Genomic DNA, 12463 nt, shown 5'->3' with positions numbered 1-12463 from the left:
AATATGCTATCCCTTATGTATGCAAAGGCGATAGCGTACGATATACTAAAACCCACAATTGCCACTATATCCTCAGCACCGGCGTTAAGAGGGGAATGCAGGGGTGCAGTCGAGATTGGGTGACGCGATAGGAGATGGATGACGCGCCGTAACAGAACCTCCTTTCCCTGCAGCCACGTTAACGTCAACTCCGGGGAAAATTCATTGTCACAGATCACAACGAAAGCGAGCAGGCACAAAGGTTGGTGCCTACTAAGTGTACCTCCAAAATAATTTGGCCAAATACGCTGTATTTACGGAGAAATCATTTTTTTTGTGTGTGTGTGCCGTCTGATCGTCCGCTCACACCGGTGACATCACGGTTAGCTTTCGCTTTGGCTCTTTTTGGCTTGTTGGCTTGCTCGCGGTTTCACTGTCGCAAGGAATCGTGAGGCTGAAAGCGAAATCCAGATTCGCCCGTACATACGAGCACTACGAACACCATTCCATTCGTCTAAATTTGATCTTCATCGTTTTCCTTCGGCTTGTCAGTACACACAACTTCGTCTAAGGTGTCATCTTGTGAGAGATGCGGTGCGAGAGAATTGTGAGAATGCCATGTTTCTCGCCGTACGAGCTGGTACGCTAACAACGCAGATGTTACGAAACCAAGCTACCAGTTGATGATTTTGTGCGTGATTGGGTGATACGAAACCAGTGGTCGAGTGCTCTGAACTTACCAAGTCGTGTGCTTGAAGCATTTCGCATCAGAATGTTACGAGGTCACTCACCTGACGGCCGATTGGAATAGAAAAGCCGCTGAAAAGGGATGCGGCACCTGACTCGTTCGACGATCACAAACAGGATAGCACCAAAGGACCTAATTTGCAGGTAAGTGTCCGCACGGGCTTGCACACAATACGAACATGTGCACCAGAAATATGGGACTGCTGAGTCTTATAGTCTGCGGTTGTTTCGTTTGTAAAGCAGTTTCTCACAGAAATTGGTTGCGAAGTTACATGAGTCTGAAGGAGCCTGAGCCTGGACACAGAGAAGAGTCACGGTGGCTGAAATCAGAAAGAAATTGAGGGTTCCTGTTTTCAGACGCTCTGTGTCCGTCTTCACTTCTGTATGATCACGCTCAGCCTTTTCCCAACCGTGGAACAGCCCCATTTAATTTTGACTCCTCCTGACGCATGCCTATTGTCTGTCGTGTAACGGAATGCCGCGAACTGAAGCTCTTTCCCATAGGAGCGATTGTGGACTGCGTGTTGCATGTGCCGTTTTCCCCCTTCTTCTGTAAACAGGAACATCGGAGTTCACCAGTCTTCCTCTTGAGAAGAAAGTGGTCGAATTCCGTTGCTGTCGATTTTGTGTCCGAGAAAGTTTAGCGATGACACACCGAGTTTACACTTCGCCGTGTTGACGACTATGCCGAATTGCGCAAATTTTGCGAACAAAGCATTTAGGTGTTGCCCATGCTCTTCAGATGACGCACTTGCAACAAGGATGTCGTCAATGTACGCGTGGCAGTATTCCGTACCACGGACAACATGGTCGGTGAAGCGCTGAAACGTTTGCGCGGCGTTTCGCAATCCGAAGGGGGGGGAGATGTGTTTATTACAGATAAAGGAAAGGGGGAAAGGTCATACAGGCCAAGGCCGACTTGCTATTCCCAAAAGAGAAAAAGAACCAAAAAAAGGAAAAGAAAAAGTGGCAGGGGACGATGGGGTGGCTCAATCCGAAGGGCATAGGAACAGTCCGAATGGTGTGGTGACTGCCGTCAGCGGTATGTCATCGGGGTGGACGGGTATCTGATGGTACGCTCGCTTCAGATCTATCCGTGAAAAGATGGTCGCTGCACGGAGTGATGCGGTCAGGTCTTGTATGTGAGGTATGGGGTAGCGGTCTGGGACCGTAACTCCATTAAGAGCACGATAGTCCCCGCACGGCCGCCAATCACCCGAAGTTGCCTTGGGCACCATCTGCAGCGGCGAAGCCCAGAGGCTCGAAGATGGTCGGATGATGCCTAGCTGCAGAACACACACTCAACAAGTATTTCCAGACGCACAAGCTGGACGCCTCGCTAGAATTCGCGGATAACGTCTACTCTCTGAAAACGCCGAAAGGGTTTAGACGTGGACAAGTGTTGTTCTCCTTCGCATTTGAACGAGTGGCGAAAAGGAAACGTTCGCCTGCAATTACGCTTCGCTAAAGCGCTCCCACATGCGGTCACCGTCCTCTTGATTTCCGAGTGTCCCAAACTCATGTGCGTCGATAAGGACCGTACGGTCACCTTCCCATAAGAAAAGATGTACGAGAGCGACATCTTGGAACTCGTGTCCCTGAACCCACTCGCTTCCTCCATGCTGAGAGGCATTTGCGCTTCCGATGAAGCCTTCGTTTTACGCGAGCCCGGTTATTTAATCATCAATACGGAAGAGCGAAGAAGGCGCGGGCAGCACTGGGTGCTCTACCTGAAGAACTACGACGGGTCTGCCGTGTGTTTCGACAGCTACGGACTTCCCCCGATCGAAGCAAACCTTCGAAGGACTTTACTTGTAGTGAACGAGTATAACGACACGTGTATTCAATCACCCTTTTCGCCTAACTGCGGGCTTTTTTGTATCTACGTAGCCACGCGCATGTCGAAACGCTACAGATTGAAAAATTGTGTATCCATGTTTTCCTGTAACCTCGAAGAGAATGACGAAACAATAAAACGTCTCCTCGTGAGCGAACTTGTTTCGTAAAAATAGTCTATTTATTCACGACATACACAAGACGTTTGCGAGACGATCTTCCAACGTGCTGACCCGACGCTCGTCGTCGCCGGTCTGCACCGTGACGTCGAGGGATGTGTGGAGAAGCCAGTAGCGACGGACGATAGGTCGGTTGAAACCTGCGTTGATGAGACACGGGTCGACTGTCTCTCCTCGTCTATACTTCTCCAACAGCTCAAGCTTGTAATCTACGAAACGCTTCATTTTCTTTGCAATCTTCCCACTGACGGTGAACAGACGTAAGGGTATCGTCTTGAGAATCGAGCGAAAGTCTCCCTCGCAGCTATTGCCGTGAATATAATCGCGTAATCGCAGCAAGTCCCGATACATTCGCGTTTGCACACAGGTTGCGAACCTCTGCTCGGGCGTGATGACTGAGACGGAATGAGAGTAGACAACCTTTTTTATTTCTCGTTACACATGAATTGGGCTCCAGCTTTGGTTTCTTAGCTGGGAAGGCAGCCCAAATACGGACGAAGGCTCGAGTCTAACCAATGGCTGGGGTTTCTCGCCCAGAGTCCACCGCAGCGACAGGTAGTCAGTTGATCGCCGATTCGCAAAAAGAAGGTCTTTGGAGGAGGCTTGAAGGTTAGGACCAGGGGTAGATCTCTCGTCAGTAGCCATTCGTAATCTGCAACGAAAGGAGCGTGAGGAACACGTGTTTTTATATCTCAAACACACACACACACACACGTACAATCTTCTTCAGTCACAGTGTGACACTGATGGTCCATCTTCTCCATCTTCCTTCAATAGTCGAAGTCCTTCGCAACGTACGTCGAACGGTACCGTCCGACAGCCGAGAAACGGGCGAATCAATCGGTCCGTCCAATGCTTTTGCTCTGAAAAAAATGTGAACGATTATAGAACGCATTAAAAAATAACGAGGAAGCGTACCTTTGGACCACAATCCACCGCAATTGGTGCAGAAGAAGCGGGCGCTGCCAATCTTCCGAAAAATGTGAGGTGGGAAAAACCCAACTTCACGCGCAGCAAAAGTGTTGTACACTGGAAACGAAACTCTTCAAACATTTCGACGATGATGATGACGTCATGGGTGTTACTTACGAGGATCTACCAAGCTGATCATGATGGCACGAGAATGACGATCGAACGTTCGCTTCGTCATTTATAGTGAAGCTTTTCCTCTCCCTCTCTATGACGTCATTGAACGTGTTTGGACATGTTAAGACGTGTTTGAGCATGTTCAGACACGGGCGGCGAAGTCGCCCCTGGACATACTCGTTCCTCTCTCTTCCTCTCTATGATGTCACTGAACATGTCTGAACATGTTTGGACGTGTTTGAACCAGGGTGTCGAACCGCAAAAAATACAAGTTCGGTTCGGGTTCGGGTTCGCGTTGTTTTGATTTCGTTCCGGTTCAGTTCCGGTTCGGCCACGCCAAAACTCGAACCGGTTCGCAAACCGGTTCGCAGCCCCGAACCGGTTCGCGAACCGGTTCAACGCTTCCGTTTTATATGTTCCATAAAACTGATTTTATCAGGAAATGCGTGGCTAATAGCTTACTGCTGTTGTCTGCATTGACGTCTCTAGCAGTGATGTAGCCCTTTAGCGAGAGAAATTAGAAATGGATGAACACTTATTGCAAATAGAGTCCACGCTGTTGAAGCGATGTAGTCCTGCTACTTTCTGTTTCCAAAACCTCTTTTTTCACACGCACAGTGCCAGCAAGATACACTTAAAGGAAGCCTAATAAGATGGACGGCGTAACATAGACGACAGTACTTGCACACTGCCTTCGCAGCGTGAATCGATCTGAAACCGTACTGAAGCATGTCGAAAATAAGCCTCTGTCTGAGCTCACAGCAGTGTACTAGTTAATCCACAACACAAAGGCAGGCAATGTGTCGCGACATAACTGCGCTACCAATAAGCAGAACCACATTTACTGTTCAAACCACGACCAATCAAACAGGCACCGTTCTGCGTACGCTCCTTCTCTACTGACTTGTTTAATTTGTACTGCTCACATGTAAAGGGAAATCTTGGGCGCTTATTTGATCACATATTCGTCCTGTAAAGCTACATAACTGGCCTACTCCATTTCTGTTTCATTCGTAGGCGTGGCACCTCGTCTCTGAAGAGTAGACGCCGCAACGCGTGCGGCGCGCTAGCCGCGGCACTCACAAGGACAACTGCGCTTCAACATGTTAAAAAGACGCTGAAGGTATACTTACTATACGTCGTCGTCTGACTGCTAGGTGAAAATTTCGGAAATCAATTATATAGGCGCGTGATGATGATACCAATGCGTCTTCGTTCGGGGATACACTCTTAAACCCGTACCTTTTATTGTAACTTTTAGAAACATGTAACTTCTATATAGACGTAGATTTCGAGATTTCTTATAGGTTACACCACTGTAACGTATATTTAGAGGTTAAAAGCGACCAAGGTCATGTCTTTACAACACGAATAGAAGTTACATCTCGGAAAAAACAAAAACAGCTTGTTGTAACTTATAAATGTACCCTCTACTCCGGCACTGTAACTTCTAAGCGAAATCTCCAACGATAATTTCTTTGTTAGTTTCTTATCGTTGATGTTCTTATCGTTTGTTTTCCTTCTATTTTTCAGCATAATGCCGCGTTTCAGCCTCCCATTCGAGACGACAGTTGAGAATCTACGCTGTTATTTTTTATCTGTTTCAGCGTCATCTATACGTCGACTACATGTTATCAATGCTGTATGAACACAGATTATAAGCTCGCAGTCTGGAATACTGATAGTATGTTTCTTTATAAAGGGTGGAAAACCATTGTCAATGCCGCAACCACCAAGATTTCCGATTTCGCTGCGTAGCCGAGCCTGGTCTATGTCTATCCACACTGAGAGCGGTTGCCTTGAAACGCTTAACGCTCGTCGTCCGTCCGTTAACAAGTGTAATGTTTTAATCAGTGGTTTTCCTCGCGTTTATCATAGTATCGTCAGGAACAACGGAAAAGCTAGATGTCTCTAGCAAACAAGGATATTTTCGGTGTTCTCAGGGGAAAGTGTAGTCAGTGCGAAGATTGCAAAGAATATATAACCGAAAACGAACGTCACCACCGCATCCCTAATTCACACACTTCATACACTGGGTAAGTGTACGTTTTGTGCTAGGTACCTGCGTTATTTTGATAGCAAGAGCTCTTAGCGCATGTTTGTTGTGATTATGGCAAGCGTTTTGCGGTCCTGCATATGAACGCCACTTACGCTTGCTACTTTTCTGCTCTTACTTGGTCGCCAAGTCAATACACCGGCGTGCATTTTGCGAGCTGCGGATATATGCATCAAGATATATAATTCGCAGCTTCCTACTCGTTGTATTCTTACGATATTCTAAGACTCAATCGCGGAGTGAACGCCTTCCTGCATTTATGCTGCTTTGTACCTTGTGCATTGTACCGATTTGAATGGTTCCGTAATTGTTACTCTCATTGCCCAAACTTTTGTTCCCAGGATCCCACATGCAGGTTCACATATACCGTCACCAGCGCAATGCAGTACCTCACAAACTCGTCCCAGAGCGCCTCCAACGCTGATAACGCAGTAATGTAGTGTCTCCTGCGTTACTGTACACTCATATTCCTCAAGGTTGTGTGCGTTTTATGTAATACTGTATTGCCATTTGCGCTCGCCTCTGCAACACGAATGTGGAATAAATTTTTTTCTGCTGCAATTCTCCATTTCGTTGGGTGTGTTCAGCTTAGCAAACATAGGTCAGTTGTCTTGACTCGCTAGCTTCCTCGCACTTTTATGCATTGCTTCTCACTTAGAAGATAGTTCTTTTTTCCGCATACATGGTAAAGCGACCATGGTTTCTCCTCACATCAGAATCGCACTTGTGCACAATGTGTCACCTCTCGACAGACTTCTGTTTTTGTAATATACATATGTTCAAGATCTCCTTTTCTGCGGGTTCATTTTGGTACCTTGGTGTGTTCTGTAAATGTCTGTCCATATCCCACGCACGGGGTGTTTGTTTTTATTCGCATCACACCAGCGCTCATTTGACAGGTGGGTTACGTTAATTTTCGCAAATTAACCCATCCGTAGTTACAAACATCTCCGACATTTCCTGACGCATGTGTCTGTAACTACGGACCGATTAATTAGCAAAAATTCACATAACCCACCTGCCAAATGAGCGCTACTCTGTTGCGAATAAAAATGAACATCCTGTATAAAACGCCGCGCGTTGGCGTACCCTTTACGGGCAGGTGCTGGATTGAAGGCCGTAACCTCTAATTAGTGGGTTTCCTTGTAACTTTTATAAAAGGGGTCGCTCAGAGGGTACCTGGTAGCTTCTGAAATAGAGGGTAAAATATTGCGATTTTTTACCCTTTACTAAAGGGTACGGAGTTAAGAGTGTAGAGAGGAACTCTTATGCTGACTTCTTTTATGTCCGAACCGTTTTGTTGCGAACCGGTTACCGCTATTATTTTTTACGGTTCTGCTCCGGTTCGGGTTCAACAGTGTCATGAAAATTTTGGTTCGGGTTTGGGTTCGGTTCCGGCAAAAATAACGGTTCGAGTACGGTTTTCAGTTCGGGTTCGGGTTCGGTTCGACACCCTGGTTTGAACACGTTGTGACGTATGTAGACACGAACCCCGCAATACGAAAAACGTCACGCAGTACAAATTAGACAGGTGGTTAGTGTGTTGCGCCCAGTGTAGAAGGATCCTGGGTTCGAATCCCACACTGGGTCTTCTCGTCATCGTATACGAGTCGGCCCAGAGTGTTAGCTAGAAATTAGTGTAATGTTTTATTCAACGTCGATGGTACCATTGTCATATGCGACATCGCAAAAAGGCGCGAAAGACGGAAGGCGGGGTGGTCAAAGTACAGACGACACCGTCGCAATGCGAGGGGGAGGAGAGCGGTGTAGCGACTATAAAAGGTGCGCTGGTTCTACGACGATTGATCGAAAGCCCACGAGGGGCATCCATCCACGACGCGAGGCGTTTCGTGGAGCAAAATGTAAGTTGACCGTCTCTGCTGTGAGAGTGTATTCTATGTATGACATTGTTTTTCAGGAACCAATAGCCGCTGTCTCCGCATGACACTGAACACACACAGGGACTCATCCAATCCTTTCTCATCATCAATCTCAAGCATTCCTCAACTGACGGGAAAAGTGAGCATTGTTTCGTGAGGGGGAATCTCGTACTGATTTTGTTTGACCGCAGTGCCACGCTGTCTCGTATGTCAGTACGATCCCATCGATGCCATGCTCGTGGCCGTAGAAAGAGAGCACGAAGCTAGAATAGAGAATCTCGGTAACAGCCCAGTCGTCCTTTCAGATGACGACGACAACAGAGTTAGTAGTCCGCCTTTTGTAATACCTGAAACGGACGATGACGACGACGAACCCCTAGATGGGCACCACAGTGCAGACGAATTGCTCATGTGGGAAGGGGATCAGTCGTATGCAGATTTCATTCCTCTGTCTGGTAGGGCTAGAGATGAATCACCAGATGCAAGCCCAGAATTTCGAAACAAAGCTGAGCCTGTCCAGGGTCGTAGAATCGTTGAATTACGAGAACACGTCGTAGAGAATCATCCCTCCGTCACGGAAAGACGATTCCTTCCTTTCTTTGTCACAGATGAGGCACTTGACGGAACGGCTACTAGGTACACGCTTCTCTGTTCCCCGCACGACGACAACGTCGACGATTTGCGACTCTATCTACCGAGCATAGCTCCAGTAATCACGCGCGTCCTCAAAGCTTATCCCATGCCTTTCAAATTTTGTCTGTGCTCGAAGGCGCTCATGGTTAAGGACGGAGCCGACGGGTTGACTTCTCATCTTCTTCACATGAACCTTCACATGAGAGTGGTTCATAACCGTCAAGAAATCGAAGGCGCGATAAACGCTGCCATCGCAGAGTCCTCGCAACGCATTGAAAACTATGCGAGAGAAGGGTCTGGTTTCACCTCGAATGACGTCCAATATGTCGACTTAAAACTAACGCGCTTAAAACCAAAGCGGATTGGGTGCACGGTCGAGCTTCCAGAAATGTTGAAAAGAAAAACAAGGACTCTCACAAACGTCAAACTCCCTCCGAATCACGAAAACGAGTGTTTCAAGTATAGCGTGCTGGCACTCTTACATCCTTTGAGGAACAAACCAAACGATTATGCCAGATACCGCAAATACACGAATCCTTCGAATCCGGAGACGCGCGTAACGTACTGGCCACCCTGCTTCCCAGTCACTTACGAAGACATTACCCTGTGGGAGAGAAAAAAACAAAATCTCCATGTACATCTACGTGTTCGACGAGCAGACGAGTTCGATATCTACCGGACGGGTTCCCTCTACGCTCCATAAAGATAAAGTCCATCTGCTCGAGGTTAGGCAGCATTTCTACGGCATAAAAAAATTTAGCACTTTCATGGGACGAAGTGACTATTTTTATTGCGAGAAATGCACGTCCGGTTTCGGGACGAGAGAGGCATTGCAGCAACACGAACGTCTGTGTCTACACTGTTAGAAGAAAAGGTATATAAAAGCTATAAGAAAGGTATAAATAAGGTCTACAGTACGACTTTTATACCTCATCACCACTGTCTATACCCTGTTTAAACCATGTGTAAGGTATAGATCACTGATTCTATACCTTCCACGGCAGCTGAGGGTATAATAAAGTACTTCTATATTGCGTTTATACCTTCAGCGTTTTGTATACCTTTTCTTCCGCAACATCTGGGATCACATTATTTTGTGACGGCGACTATATCATCTCAGTTAAACAATAAGTTAATTTAAAAACATAGGCAGTAATACAGTAGCATTCTAATTATATTGGGTAGTGACATCAGGAAGCCTACGATTTGATCCCAAAATAAATAAATTTACACGCCCTCACTTCTTGAGTTGCTTCCCGGGCGAAGGATGGTCTCCACCATATGTAGCCGCGGTGTGTTGCGTATGTATCTGTTCTCCAGCAAATGCCAACGGCCCTTGGAAATATTTTTCGTAATATTTGTTGGTGTTGCTTCTCGGTTTCCAATTTAGTGCTAATTGTTACTTAATTTCTTTCCTCTCCGATTCACATCCATGCTTTGCGAGTTTGTGCGCGAGTGTCTCCAGGTATTTTCTTTTTTTTTTTTTTTTTGTTATCGTTCCTTTGGTCCTTTTTTTTTCAATATTTGTGGAAAGCTGCGCTTTGAAGCCGCCACTCGGATATGACGCTGAAGCAAATCGAATATTACCGTTTTCTTCAATTATACCACAAGGTCTTCAAAATGTACCCTCTAGGAGGTATATGTTTATACCCTGAGGTGCAAATAATATACCTTCATGGAGGTATAAAGATAGTATACCTTGTGGAAGGTATAACGTTTATACCTCAAAAGGTATGCGCCCTGGGACAAGCCGTTTATACCCCAAAAGGTATAAATTTTTCTAACAGTGTAGACGTAAACGAAGTGATTCTCGAAATGCCGAAAGCGGGGGAGTGTGTTTCCTTCAACAAGATACAGTACATGCATCCCTATCCCTATTTCGCGGTGTTGGACACGGAGAGCGTCTTGGAAAAGGACGCACTCGTTAAGGACGCCGTGAGTGTGCACAGGATGAGCTCGTACTGCATCGTTGTAGTGAGAAGTTGGGACGGAAAAATACTAGGCTTAGATGGCTATTTGGGACCCAACGCGGCAGAGAAATGCTTGCTCTCGCTCAAGCGATTTAGCGATCAAATCGATAGGTTGAACCGTTGTCCCTCACCGTTGGTCATGAGTATGGAACACCACTTTCGGCACGCGAGCGCTACACACTGCGAATTTTGTGGAATCGAATTTAACCGACATACGCGGAAGGTGTCGCATCACGACCACACCCGCTTCGTAGAGCCCTGTTCTTCGAATTTTGTCGCGACGTATGCGATGACTTTCGATCTCCCAACAGGAGGTTTTGAGTGGGTGGATCCTTCGAGGTGGAGCGAGATAGATTTTCTCAACATTCCTCACGATTCGGAAGTGGGTTACGTGTACGTGGTAGACTTGTCATATCCAGAAGAACTGCACGCGCTCACCAGGGATTTTCCCCTGGCACCCGAACACAGGTGCGTGGACAAAAACGAACTGTCCCCCTACCAACGCCACCTGAAAGGTGCGTTGTCGCTGAACGCCCCTCCCACCAAGAAACTCTTGCTGACGTGCCACGACAAAGAACGCTACGTCGTTCATTATGCATTGCTCGCTCTGTACGTGAGGTTGGGCATGAAAATAAAACGTGTTCACAGCATCCTCTCGTTCCGCCAAGACAACTTTTTGCGAACCTTCGTGCAGAGAAACGTCGCATTGAGGAATGCCGCGACCACGAAATTCGAGCGACTTCTGTACAAAACTATGTCAAACAGCACGTTCGGTAAGTCGATACAAAATGTGAGACGCATGAAAAGGTACGCTATAGCCTACGACAAAGAAAGCGCGCTCTGAAAAGCTAGCTCCGTCGACAGTCAGCATTTTCACATTCTGAGTGATAAGTGCATCTTGTACGAGATGAAGCAACGCCGCATCAAATGCACGCACCCCCTTTACGTGGGCTTTGCCATTCTTGAAATATCCAAAGTCTGAATGTACAGCTTCATCTACGAGTCGCTCTTTTCTCGCTTGACATGTCCAGTGCAATTGATCTATAGCGACACGGACAGCATAATTTTTTCTCTCACATGTGAAAGCCTGAAAGAGCAGCTGATGAAGATTGAGAGTGAGCTAGATCTGTCTTCCTATCCGCCAGACCACCCACTTTTCAACGACGAGCACGCGAACCAGATGGGGTACTTCAAAGATAAGACGGGGGGCGGAGTCATTCAGGAAGTCGTAGCCATCCGAGCGAAAATGTACAGCATCCTCTTGGCTGGGACACACAAACAGATCGCGAGAGCGAAAGGAGTTAAGAAAGACGTGGTGAGGAAACATTTATTGCACGAAGTGTACCGAGATTCTCTGTTCAATGAAAAGGCGGTCTCGCAGAAGCAGTGCACCATCCAGAGTAAAAAGCAAACGATGTACACAATTTCAAGACTCAAGAAGAGCTTGGTCCCCTACGACGACAAACGCTATCTCGTGGATGCCGTACACTCCTTCCCTTATGGGAGCTGCGAACACGGTAAGCTTTCCTAGTGTTTTGACGCGTGTCGCATTACGATAGTACTCCCTCTTTGTGCAGCACCGGAAAACCCGGAAGAGAGCCCGAGAGCGTCGACGTCAGGCATCGAATAACCGTCGAACAAAGAGCTGCACGCGCATGTAATCGAGAATAAAAGTTCTAGTCGAGACATGCTTCTCTCTCTCTCTCGCAGACAGGAGAAGCACGGGTCATTGTGGCAGTGTGGTAGCGGAATGGGTGTACGAAAAGAATTACCATTCTGTCATCGTGCTGGTGCAGTGACCCGCGCAATGACGGCGCTGCGATGAAGGTTCCCCTTTTCTGCCACGTCTGATCTCATTACGAGATGATCAGACAAGGGAGGGAGGGTGCAGGCATCTATTGACCAAATCTTTTGTTTGTATTCAATAAACATGTTTCAGTGAAAGAACACGCAGAGTCTCGTCAAAGTTATTCGGACTGTTTAATGCGTTGCATGTCAATAACCAATCGGTATTTCAATAAATCAATGACAAGGTTGGCGATGTAGACTGCTTGCAAATGTTGCTGCTTCCGTAGGGCGTGCTTAATATGAGCGATG

This window comes from Ornithodoros turicata, chromosome 1 (genome assembly GCF_037126465.1).
Source record: "Ornithodoros turicata isolate Travis chromosome 1, ASM3712646v1, whole genome shotgun sequence".
NCBI classification, from domain to species: Eukaryota; Metazoa; Arthropoda; class Arachnida; order Ixodida; family Argasidae; genus Ornithodoros; species Ornithodoros turicata.
The sequence above is the reverse complement of the archived record's forward strand: the minus strand, read 5'-3'. Positions refer to the sequence as shown.